This window comes from Apteryx rowi, unplaced genomic scaffold, assembly GCF_003343035.1.
Source record: "Apteryx rowi isolate R43461 unplaced genomic scaffold, aptRow1 scaffold_343, whole genome shotgun sequence".
NCBI lineage: Eukaryota > Metazoa > Chordata > Aves > Apterygiformes > Apterygidae > Apteryx > Apteryx rowi.
The window spans coordinates 820,672-831,576 of record NW_020449897.1 but is presented as its reverse complement, the minus strand read 5'-3'; positions in this window follow the sequence as shown (position 1 = coordinate 831,576).

Here is a 10,905-nt window from a genome sequence, read left to right as displayed (position 1 = left end):
CACCAGCAATGCAACACACGTGCACTTCCTGAGTGCTGTCCCTGACCACATGACCACTGAATGCAATGTGGGTGTATGAGGAGGGAGCAAAACCATAAAAACTGTCCAGGGTGTCTCAAACTAGGTCTATAAAACTTGAATGTACACTCATATCAGTGTGCTTTGACAGGCGTGCTTGCAGCCCTCACAAACTTATGACAGGAATGACTCACATAACTAGAATGGCACCACTAGGCAAAGTGTTCACAATCACATGTTCCCTTTGCTGAGGGCAACTGCAGGACCACACACACAAACGCATACACAAACACACACGCACACACAGAGCCCTTCAGGTACTAAATTTGACAGATTGTTCTCTGGTATGGATGTGTTCTTCTTTCTCCTCACAGGCAGCATGGGTCACACAGACATACACACAGAAGACTGACACTTATTCTCTGCCCACCCAAGGACTACTGCACACAGCCAGTAATTTGTTTTCATAATAAATGTCCACCTATTTTTTTAAAGGGCTGGGAGAAGAATGCCACAGATCTGTGGAATACACCACAACATTGCATTCCCTTTCTCCCATTCCCTGTTTATCAGCTCCTTTTTGGAAAGCTAATACATTTTAAAAAGGCTAACTTGAAATTAGTTGCAAGTGACAGGGATGGAACAGCTGGGAGGACAGCCAGCAGTCTCACTCAGTTCAGTTTAGGTGTCTAGCAAAGGGTAGAGAAAGACTTTGGGAGGTGGAGGGGAAGGACAGTGTAGGAGACAGATCAAACTGAAGTCTGGTTTCAGAGCTGATCAAAGCGCATGACTTAAACCTGTCTCTATACAAAAGGTGAATGGCAGCTCCCAACAGGCCCTGCGAGGAACCTTCTGAGCAAATGGACGCCTATGGAAAGGCAAGCCTCTCTGAGCGAGCTGGCCAGTGGTGGTGGTCAGTGGCAGGATGAGAGTGCCCATTTGACACACTGTCCCTGCCTGGCAGGCCTGAAACTGCTCAGCTATGTGTTGTACACCCTTTAGCACAAGGGGAGAAGCAAACAGCTCTTTTCTGCTACCTCAGGCAGGGTTTTTAGAAAAGGAGTGGCAGACTTTCAACTTCCTCTGTGACTGTTGTGCCATGTGAACCCCCACACCTCACCCCTCCACAGCAGTGGAAGGATTGTGACCAAGAGGGATTGACAGCTTGCACCTTCATCAAATCCAAAGGAAAAGAAGGCTATTGCAAGGGACTTAGAGGGATGGGAGCCAGACTTCATACCCTCTGGGGTCTGTCCTTTATAGGGAGAGAAGCACAGCCTGGATGTATTTCAGCTGGTTTGAATGGTGCAATCAGATTTTTGGGGGCGAAAGGAGCAGTTCCTCCCATTTCCTGTCAGTGGCTGGACAGCAACTAGTTACCAGAGAGTGGGGGACACATTGCTGCACTTCTTCTCTCAAAATTTTCTTTAAATGTGTTTCATACAGAAAATGCAGAGCACACAGCTAAAGGGCAGGATGGCTCTCAAAGGCACAATGACCTCTCTGCTTGCCTTGTTCTGGCTCACTCCTCCTGTCTGCAGCCTGACAGAGGGCCAGTCTAGGGGGTTGGACAAAGCCCAGGCAGATCAGGGTTGAGGACTGCACAGGATTTCTAGGAGTACCACTGCTATCACCTCTCCAATGACTCTGCTTTAAGTGTCTGTGACAGGGACGTGCTGCAGTTTCATCTCGCCATGCCACTTCCAATCCTGCTGCCTCCCTGTGATGAAGATGAATGTGACCTGTCCCAGGCTATTGCACTCTTGGATGTGTAAGCCTGCACACAGATGATATTTTGTTCTTGAAGACTGATGCTGTCAGGTTAACTGCAGGGAGGCATGTATGGTGGGGCAGAGGGGATGTCAGGGAAGGGTCAGGGAGGGTGGAAGAGGCTGGGTCCTGTGTGCAGTAGTCCTGCCTCATGGAGTCTATGCCTGTGGGAAGAGAGCCCTGTACCTGGGCAGAGATGGGGAAGGACTGTGGAGACTATGTTAAGGGACTTTATGAGGTGAGGCATTTACCAGTCCTCTCTTCGTTCTGAGGGACTAGGCTGACCTAAAGATACCCAYATGGGAGATACATGTTCTGCTGCCCTTTTCCCTGTGGTGGGCAGAAGCAAGGTTCTTGTATTGGCTGAAGAGGTGGTGATTTGGAATGCAATTAATGTCTTATCAATTTATGAATATTTATTGCTCAGTGACAGTGAAACTCTATCTGGCTGGAATCAYATTCACAGCTAAACCAGAGCTTCTTTTGTGGTTTACAGACCCCCTCGCCTCAAGTGGTGTCACTGAAACAAAAGGCCCAAAAGGTGCAACCATCCCATTATACATGAGGGGCACAGGAACTACTGGAAAATTGTATTCAAATCTTTTTTTTGGTGAGAAAAAACTAAATATTTAAAATGAACTGACTGGGAGGAGACACCTTAAAATGCTTTGATATATTAACAAACTTATTAACAAACCATGACTGAGTTTGAGCTTGTTGGGCTTTTTCATGCTGTCTCATTTATCTTCTTTTGCAACAGGGGAGAGGAAATTAAAGGGAGAGAATTCCAAACTCCTGCAGCTGTTTTGAAAAGTCAAGTAATAATCCAGGGGGCGGGATGGTTTCAAGCTTGAAATTTACCCCTTCTCCCAACCAGGCATAAAGTGTAAGAAAGCTAGTATTTTGTTTCCTCAAGAAATATCACTTTTTGGACTTACTGTTATCCTTAGAGGTCTGATGCTTCTCAACTTTGTCCGTATCTATGCTCCTTTCCAGAACTCCCCCATTTTCTCCTTTTACTTTTTCCCTGACCTAATCCTTTCACCTCACATCTCTCTCTGGCTTTTCTTTCTCGTAGTCCCTCCTGCCCGCTGTGTTTTCCCCGTTCAGCTCAATTCTCTCCATAAATTTGCCACTGTCTTCTCACCTTCACCAAATCTCCCTCTTTCTTTCTCCTGATAAGCAATACTGCCTCTTCTGCTCTCCCTGCTCCTCAGATAGACTGCGTTCTGGGAGCTCACAGTCTGTCTTGGCAGAACTCTGGGAAATCCCCCTATTATCAGTGGAAAGTGAGTAGCTAAACCTGAGCCAACCTCTCCAGCTCCTGCTGATCACCTGCAGCTTGGGTTTGTGCTGGAGGCTCTGCCAACAGCCTGTTATTACCTAAATAAAAAAGATACACAGCCCTCCCTGAGAAGGAGGAGATGCAGATAATAGTGATTTGTCTGTTTCCTGCTGCCTTGTGACTGGGAAAAACACCCCAAATCCTAGCAGGGCTTCCAGGACCAGCCCTCAGTGGAGAAAGGGGAAAAGAGAGAGCTCTGCACAATGAAGGTCACATTTTCACCTTCCTTGAGGGTGGAATTCTGTAATTTCAGTGGGGTGTAAGAGAAGGTCCTTTAAATTTGCACCACAAATATCTCCTTCCTCCCATGTCACTGTGCTTGGCCCTGAGCCTGTACAGGTCTGGAAAAATACAAAAATGGGAGCCAGTAACAGACACAGAATAAATAGCAAGATATCAGGGAAGGGGAGAGAAGGTAGAGCTGGCAAGCCTGAAAGCATTGTCATAGTGGAAAATGGCTGTGTTCTGCAGGAGTCTGGCACTGCTTTTCCTTGTTGCAGCCCTTGAATTTCCCCACCAGCTCTACCACTCTGCTCTGGAGTTGTGAGTTCAATATCCAGGAGCTAATGTTCTGCTTGGCCTTCTCTCCAGGGGGCATTCAGCAGGAGACAGTATGCTTCATATACAAAGAGGCCACAGGGATTTCAGGAAAGACAGTGGAAAAAGGCAGGGGAAGCAAGCAGCTCAGAGTCGCGTGCTAGGGGGAATACGGGCACTTGGCAGTTCCAGCTGCCCCTAAATCCCTGATATACACAGCTTGACGTAGCATGGCCTGGTCCACACAGAGTGCTGCCACTTTTCTGAAGCAATTAAAATTCATGTAATGGTACACAACATGCACATACACACACACACATTCGTTTTCCATCACAGCACCTGCTTATACCCATTTACCACTTGACCACATCTCTTCTGTCCCCAAGCTAAACCAAAATATCACTGACTTCCTCAAGCACAAAACTGGACTTAAAACAAAACAAAAAAAATCACAAGACTGTATAAAATGAAATGCTTCTGGACTTTTTATTGGCCCCCTGTTTGTCCCAAATGTCTGAAGAACATTTGGTTATATTTTGAAGCTCTCCCTCTGGATAAGAGAAAGCAACTTGCTTCCCTTCTTCCTTTATTATTTGGTATGAGAGTTGAAATTATCATTTGATCCCTTGACACAAAGTGCTGGGGCTTTAAGTATCATGATGCTTGGGACAAAATGGCAGGAATCTACATAACTTCTCTGCACTCCTCCATCAGACACCTCTACTCCTACTGCAAGGCATGCTCTTATACTCACATTCTCTTCCAAATACTTGCCCTCCTGTGTCCCTCATCACATGCCCAAACCATAACTCTGTACTGCATGCAGTTCTCAGTCCTTTGCAATCACACACAGAAGAGTCTTATTCTTTTTTAAGAAGGCCACTGTTTAAAGTATGGCTCCACAGGGCAAAATACAAGGTCTCTTCCCACCTTTACCACAGACTCCCCCAGTGATGCATCCTCATGCTTGTTTCCCAAATTCATCAAGAAAGGGAATGTACCATGGACCTTTTAGGAAAATAAGCACTTGTAAAGCCTTTCATGGAAAATATTCATCATGCTGCTGAAAGATCCCAAATCATCCAGTCCAATTAGGAGAAAACAAGCCTATTACTTCCATGTCAAATCTCTCTACCTGCACAGCCCTCAACTCACCTTCCTCCTGGAAAGCCTCTGGCCTCATAGCTGTGGGATACTACCTACCTACACTGTTACACTCTGGGCAGCTCTCTGCCTTCCAGAACCAGGCTTGTAGGCTTGAGCGGCCAACACTGAGAGCTATAGGCAAAACCATGGGGTTCTGGTAACACTAGCAATACCATGGGGGCTTTGCTGTGGGGGACAGAGGGTGGGAAAGAAGAAAACCTTTGTCCTCTAGGCAGGTTTGGGAGCTGTTGCATGTTTTCTCTTCCCTCCCCAAAGCAGGCAGGCTGTTCCTGTGAGGTGGGAATTGCTAAGAGATTTAAAACCTGTTGATATGAATTTCAGAGATGCCTGGCAGGGGCAGCTAGAGCAACGAAGGGTTCAGTGTATTAAATTTGCCATAGTAAAACCATAATAGGATTTTTCATGCTGCTGCGACCAGAATACCCAAACAAGTTCATCATCTTGCCTCATCAGGCATGCTTTCAATACCTCCTTCCCCATCCAGTCCCTCTCCAAGCACCTGCAGTGTGTGCCCCAGTCCTAAGGCTTTAGAAAAATGTCTGTCTGTACAGGGAGAAGGGGGCATTTTCCCCTTCAAGCCCACCCAGGACCTATAGGTATGTTTGTTTCTTCCTCTGTTCCTTTAGGAATATGATAAGTATCATTTATAGGTGGGAATATGTTGGTGATGAAGGGGAAAGGGAAGAATTATGAGAGATGGTGAAGGAGGAAAGGGACAGCAGGGCAAGGAGACCCCTGGCCTAACTCTAGCTAAATCAGGCTCTCTGTAGGATCCTCCCATGTTAACTTGCAACCTCCTGCCCATTCTGCTTGTGCCTCTGAGCCCAGGGACTGCTCATGTGCCAGGGAGGAAGGTACAGCTGGCCTCCCCCTGGCAGGAAGCTGGGAACTAGGGAGTGAAAAGACCCCCTCCCCCAACACACACTCTCCCTGCCCAGCAGCATGTTCAGCAAGAGCTTCCTACAGGATTTCATCTACCATTACTATGGCCCCTTACCCTACCCTTCTCCCTTTCCCCTCTCTCCTCGCTAGTCCTTCTCACCCAGCAGATGATGTGGTGCAGCTGCAAGACAGAAGAGCAGTGCCTCACACCCCCCACTTAGGCAATGCCCCTCAGTGCTGTGGGAGCTTGTCATCTGTGGTAATCAATTTTCAGGGAACTGCCGAAGGCTTCTGACTGTGCCAGGCAACTCCTATATACATGATCTGCCATAAAATTCACTCTTGACTATTGGTGGGGCCTGGACATTGCAGCAGCGGGGACATATAAAGGGTAAGGGCCTGAGATCCCTATGTATCGGGAGACAACAGGTGGTGGCAGGGCTTTTACAATGTGGGAGAAGCCTGATTAGCAAATCTGTTCTTGTTTTCCTGCCTCAGTGTGTTGTGGGTCAGGATTTCTTCATCCCAGGCTCCGCAGCAGTCTCTGTTCCACAGATCTGATTCTGGGGTGGAGCTCAAGAATTGGGGAACCTGCTTAGACCTGCAGTATGGGTCTGCTGAGAGCCCAGAAGGGAAACAAGGAGTACAGACAAGATTTGATTTGAAAGAAAAGGCCCAGGAGGAAGAACAAATGAAGGGAAAAGCAAGAAAGGAAGCAGACAGATCTACAGAGGGAGGCATCAGGGCAGCCAGTGTTCACATTTACTTAGGGGTGTTGCTGTGGACTCCCCCTTTTCCTGATCTCCTCAAAATTTATTGGCCACTCATCATAGCATAGGATATGATACAGGAAGAGACTTGCCGGCTGTCAAAAGAGGTTCTGACTGCCAGGAGCAACTAGAACCCTACAGCCCCTTCAAAAACACTCTTAAAAGCATGAAGGATTTTTTTTTAAACCCTTGAGCACCTGTTCTGAGGCCCAAGACTTAACCTTGATTAAAAGACAATGAATTGAACTTGTGGAGAGCTGAGCCTCAGTCCTCCCAGAGTCCACAGGGGCTAGTTATTTCATCCCTACCTTTATGTTGCTTCTGTAAAATGGGACATTATACTGAAATAAATCTTTTTATTCTCTGTGGTTTGCTTCATCTATTGAGCTGCAAATTCTCTGGGGGTAGGGCAGTGGCTACAGCTGCACAGCCCCTAACACAATGACACTGTTATTTTTGCTGGGACTGCTGGGAAATACCCAGATATACATAACTGAGAGGGAGGACTGCAGATTCAAGGATATCTTCTTCCTCAAATGTGCAATTGAAATTTGAATTACTCTCTGGAGAGCCTAGTTCCTATCTATGTGTACTTCCCTTCCTATCTCCCCCTTGCTTTTCCTCTCTCCTGAAATTTTGCCCCCTCCCTCTTTTCATGATTTCTCCTTATCTGTCTCCTGAGCTCTTCAGTGGGATGGCATCTGACTGTCTCCTGGCCGACATGGTTCCCCTTTCACTGCAGTGAGGAGGTAGGCAGGGAATGCATGTGGGAGGGAATCGTCAGCCTGCCTCTGGGGAACCTCCTCGCCACACTGGCTCTGATTACGTGCCATCAAGATGCATGCCCCAGAAGCCTATCTGACCCCAAGGCTTAGCCACCTTGACAGAGTAAGAGCTAGCTTCCCTCCCTCTCCAGCTCCCTCACCCCAAAGTATAAGCCTGAGAGGAAGGGAAAGGGATGTGGGTCAGTGAGGGATGATTTTTCAGGGTCAGTAATTTAGTCATTTGGAGTATTGGAGTCTGACAGAGTGGGAGTTAGCAGAAAGAATGCATGAGGCATTTCTGTGCACACTGCTCCCTTCCAGCCCTGAGGAAACCAGGAAGCTACTTGAAGCTCTTCAGCTGAGAGTCAGTTTGCACTTGAAACTATATTGCCTGGGTCACTGACAACTTGACTGGCCAGAGCACTGCAGGGAATGCTCCCCGGCTGGCTGGGTAACAAGAGCATCTGTCTCCAGCACTGGCAGTGTGGCAGCCAGGCACTCATGGAAAGGATGGATCAAATCATACTACAGTCAGGGAAAACTTGGGAGGGAGATGGAGTCCAGCTCTGTTGGGCCATGCTGTGGCTGCTTAGCAGCAGAAGGAGAAAATTCAGTTGAGTCTTTTCTTTGGTACCCTGGAGACTGACACCTCGGTTTGGATAGATGGGGATGGATCCCTGTGTCATTGTGGGCAGGAGAGCGTTGGGGCATCATACTTACCCCTCCCTCAGCCTTCCCTCCCAGCACCCAAACCAGACACAAGATGTCATCATCGCTGTACAAAAAAGCACCCACTACAGGTGCAAGAGGAGGGCAGGGCAGAAACTGGCAATGGGCGTATTGCTTCACCTCTCCTTAAAAGCTCCTTTCCTTCCCTTCTTCCTTTTGTTACCCCATATGCTGTTGTCTCCCATCTTCCTAGTAAGGAGAGGCAGGTGAACACCTTTCTCACACCACCTCTCCACACAGGATCTCCAAGGGCTGTGGAATGGCAGCATCTCATTTCCCAGGGCTTTGCCACAGAGCAGAGAGATAAGTTACACCCAACTAAGGCTGGTACTGCCACCAGGGCAGGCAGGAAAGATCCAACTCACAGGGCTCCAGCCAGCGGTCAACTGCTCCTGCCACATGCCTCCACTTCACTCCACTCCATGGGATGGGGAGAGGTGGCTCCGTACCAAAGCTTCCTCTTTCCCTTTGACAGATGGACCTGTCTCCCTTTGTTCATCTCAAGGGCAAAGTGGTGCACTGAGCGTAGAGGAGGAGAGCAGATCTGAGTGTCTGTGTGGGGAATGACTCCCCAGCTAGAAAAAGGCATGCTGTTAGCAAACACCGCTGAGTTGTCATGGTGCAATGGGAAATCACAGGAGTGAGCTCTCTGACAGGAGGAAAGGACAACCCCATACCCAGCATGTACAGTCCACTGGCACTAATTTCTTCCCTGCCCTGGGCTTTGTATGCCAGATGAGATGGATCAGGAGTGGTACCATTTTGCTAAATCTTGAAGCTGACATTTTTGGTATCCATTAGCATTGCTACTCTGCCAGAGAGCATTAGCTGAGATAGATGGACTGCACCTTAAGCCYCGTCCCAACCATCCCTGCTTCTGTCCACCCTCACCCTCCACCAATCTGCCTGCTGCTTCTGGCACTCACATCACTTAGCTCTGGTTTTCTTCAAATCCTCTCTTTGAAAAAACTGTCACAGCCATCTTTTACTCAGATACTTTCAAAGGGCTTTTATCACTTGGGGAAAATGTCCCGTTCACACCCAGGCACACACCTAGCAAAAGATTGAGGGAAAAAGGATCGTATAAAAAGTTTGTGGGGCTGTGTGGAGTGGTGCCTCTACACTCTCTCTTGCTCTCAACCCTAACCCTAACCCTGACCTTAACCCTAACTGTGCAAATGTTTTTCAGGCCCCTGCTGGCACCAAGAGCCCCATTTGTGGCCCAGACCACAAAGTCCTCCCAGCACAGCTCTCTTGGCACTGCAACCCTTCCTCTGGCTGACCCTTTCCACACCCACGCCAACGGCGCCTCTATGCTCTCTCTTGCTCTCAACCCTAACCCTAACCCTGACCCTAATTGTGAAAACGTTCTTCAGGCCCCTGCTGGCACAAGCATCCCATTTGTGGCCCAGACCACAAAGTCCTCCCAGCACAGCTCTCTTGGCACCGCAACCCTTTCTCTGGCAGACCCTTGCCACACCCACTCCAACAGCACCTCTATGCTCTCTCTTCCTCTCAACCCTAACCCTAACCCTAAACCTAGTTGTGAAAACCTTTTCCAGGCCCCTGCTGGCACCAAGAGCCCCATTTGTGGCCCAGACCACAAAGTCCTCCCAGCACAGCTCTCTTGGCACTGCAACCCTTCCTTTGGCAGACCCTTTCCACACCCACTCCAATGGCGCCTCTAGACTTTCTCTTTTTTCTTTGTCGTGCTTGTTATCACAGCCCGAATGCAACTCAAATCTTAATTTCAGCTTTTTTTATTTGTCTGATTCTCCCTCCCCTTTCCAAGCAAACAATCATCTTTAAAGTACATGGTTTTTTGCATTATAATGTTTTCTGGCCCTTTTCTAGCCCCTTTCTCTACCTGCATGTTCTTGGCTTTCTCTGTCTCTTTTCTAGATTAACTCTTTCTGATTTAGATTTTTAACATGGAAATGCTGCATCAGAGCTGAGTATGGGAACTTTAGGTTTATAATGGCCTGCTAAATTTTACATATAGGTTTTTTGTAGTCTCGGGGTTTGGAGCCATCCTCCTCGCCATATTAGTCTCTTCTTGGTTCCTCATGGACAGCTGTGAAAACAGCCTGAACAGCTGTTTGATATCTCCACATCACCTTGGCCATGGTATCTCAAATCAGGTTACATAGTTCTTCATCTTTTGGGAATGGGATTACATTTTCAAGATAATCAGTTTTGCACTCTAGTCAGTAAAAAATGTCCTAGGAGAGGGGAGAGATACTTCTAATTTTCTGTCTGAGAGAAAGACTCCGGGATATGTTCATCATAAGAGTACAGATAGGGAACAGCCCAGTACTCAGGTAAAATTTCATGTTTCCTTCCACCACAGTATCAAATATTCACACAATTCTAGCTAATAGGAAGCCAGGTCTGGCACATGCATAATGATATGTTTGTGTAACTATATCATCTGTGCCCTTCACAGACAGAGGAAAGCACACCTTCCCTGGTACAGTAAGTCCATGTGTGCAGCTTGGAGTCAGGCCTAGCCCAGCTTCTTGAACAAAGTCTCTAAATGCATTATAAGCCAAACTGTAACCATCTGTAAGTGATACAGACACTGATCGCCAGCACTGGCATCCAGTTTACAAAAACCATAAATCACATTTATTAACAGAGGAAGAAAAATTCAATATGAGTGTTGGATGATACCGTGCTGACAATGAGTGGATGAGCGGTACCCCCACAAAGCAGATAAAGGTGGCCCAAACTGTCAGGGTGCTTGTTTCCTGCTGACGATAAGTCTCTGAGGTGAAGACACAACCATAAGTCTGTGACTTATCAAACTGATAAAGGGGTGGAGGGAGAGGGTTTGTTCTGCTATTTGGCCATCATCAAGCTTGTTTGTCTGCTCTAGCCAGCTAAATGGAGTTTAATCCTGTGGGCTCTCCATTATCTCCCA